A 2,332-nucleotide genomic window follows, 5' to 3' on the forward strand; every position below is an offset into this window, starting at 1 on the left:
TGCGAGCTGTCTCTTTAATACCGCGTGGTTTATATGCATCTTGCCGCTGATTGGGCTGACATTTCTGACACGCCCACCAAACAAGAGAAAAACGTATCTCAAACCTGTTGCACACCGTTGCACACCGTTTCCAGGAAACATGTCGTTCAACCCGGAAAACGTAGCAAAACGTTGCGCACCGGTTTGAGCTTGAACGTGCCCCTGAACTCACTGAAACAGGAAGTAGAAGAGCAGAGGAGAGACGAGCAGGAGGAAGCTTCCCTTAAACACTCCATCTAATCAAGATGATAAAGAAAATTTGTGTTATACTACTACTACTACTACTAATAATAATAATAATAATAATCATAAATTAAAATGGCATGTTCATGATCAATTTCGTCACAATTTTCTAAAACAATAAAACCTCTTCACACTATTCTGCTTTACACTATTCTTACTCTTGAAATTTGATATTGTGCTCCTTAGGAACAATCACTTGTTTTTGAATTATTATAATAGGCGTTATCTAAAAAGGCAACTGCTAGATGAACATAGTATGTAAATGTTCATTAACAAATACCTGCTGCATTGCAGAGGTCAGTGTCACAGCAGTGGTACTTTAAACCTGGCAGCTGTTCGGTTTTACATTGAGCCACACACTGTTTAGATGTGGCAATCTCCTTAATGGAACCTGCAAAAAGGACAAACTTCCTAAATAATAGGGTAAAGAAACAATTTCAGAAATCATGTTCCTCTTACAATAGACAAATAATTGCAAATATGTTATGAGATTAACATATAATTCTACTTCATATCATCACTTTCAGTAAAATATGACAGTAAATTTCTACATCACACTGAACTTACCATCTGATTGTTCCACTGTACGGCTTTCACATTTAGATTCTCCATCTAGACATGTCTCCACTATTGGTTTACAGTAACCTGTCGTTGATGCACGGTCAGATTGGCACGAGTAACACTTGAGAGAATATCCTTAAAGACAGAGAGAGACATTCAGTGATCTCTGTGTACCAAATAATACATTCAATACTTGCTGTTTGTTGTACCTCCAGTGAGAAAAATGAAAAGAAGAACGACAGACTCGCAGATCCATCGTGTGTCAGGAACAGAATGAAATCACAATGTTTCCGTTCCTTTTATGTCTGTTTAGAAAGGGGTGGGTTCAACGAGGAAACTTTGTGAAGTCCTACACACACTTGACACACTCAGACACACACAGAAAATGTTTTCCATTCCACAATAATGATCAGTTTTTAATAAGGGATTACAGTAATCTAAGTGAATGATTTTAAAAGAAAGTAGAAAAAAAAAAGGTTGCAGTGCTGTTCTAGCTGGTTTCTGTTCTGACATTGCTGTTCTGGCTGATTAATAGACATTTCTGATTTCTATATGGTTGATAGATGTGGACGCTCAATAATGTACATCATGTGTGTCTGTTTCTGTAGTTAATGCTTGAACTTTTCTCTTCCACAACAATTAATGAGCAGTTAATAATGTAGCAGGACTGGATAAGGAGAATACATGTTGAAATTGTGTTTTTAGAAAGAACACCTGTTATTGTTTAGAGCTGTTATGTTTGACATCTTGAATAGTTGTGTTAGATTTGTGGTTACCATTGTGCTGAAGAGTTCAGCGTGTGGTTAGGACACGGGTGGCTTCATGATGGTTTATACTAAATTAACTATAAGTGAAACGATGCACTAATGCAGGTGAAAGGTATTACATTTCCATGTTAAGTTATGTTTATTATACTAGCAGTTCATTTTATTTGAAATAGATGAGATTACATTTTCAGGGCCATAACTCAGTTATGCTGAAATTAGTTACCTTTTTTTTTTTTTTTTTTACAAAATGTTTCATTTTTTTCTGTGAATTATCGCTTTAATATGAGGCCTTGTCAGCAGATGATTAACAATATTCAATTCACATGTGATTGGTCATAATATTTTGACTTATCAGTGTATATTATAGGTTAAAATAACATCTTTGTGATCTGTAACTGTGAACAGGAAAATCCTGACATTGAATGCAAATATTGTATTAAAAACTAACCATTTCTTTATTTTTAATGATCATATTTGATCACATTTTTCATAAATTACATTTTGTGTTACTGCAGTACTCCTGCAGTCTTTCAAAGCACAAGAAACAAGGTGATATTTTATTTCATTAAACATCCAGTACACTTTTCAGTTCATCACATCAGAACACCAAAGACAGTACAGAGAAAACACAAGCTCTATATTCAGTACAGTGTGTCTGATTGTAGGATGAAGAGCTGCTGGATTCAGTGCAGCAGGAAGTAGGAGAGCAGAGAACAGCAGAG

At 35.5% G+C, this 2,332-nt stretch overlaps 1 long non-coding RNA gene across 1 annotated transcript; it reads right to left on the bottom strand.

Annotated features, from left to right (window-relative positions):
* Window positions 1-200: 200 nt before the first annotated feature.
* LOC137012718 (uncharacterized) lies at window positions 201-1,085 on the bottom strand. The gene is made up of 3 exons (XR_010893600.1): window positions 850-1,085; window positions 563-673; window positions 201-275 (listed from the first exon to the last, which is right to left on the bottom strand). It is a non-coding gene; the product is annotated as an uncharacterized lncRNA (long non-coding RNA).
* Window positions 1,086-2,332: the final 1,247 nt, after the last annotated feature.

Source organism: Chanodichthys erythropterus, chromosome 22, assembly GCF_024489055.1.
Source record: "Chanodichthys erythropterus isolate Z2021 chromosome 22, ASM2448905v1, whole genome shotgun sequence".
Classification (NCBI taxonomy): Eukaryota; Metazoa; Chordata; class Actinopteri; order Cypriniformes; family Xenocyprididae; genus Chanodichthys; species Chanodichthys erythropterus.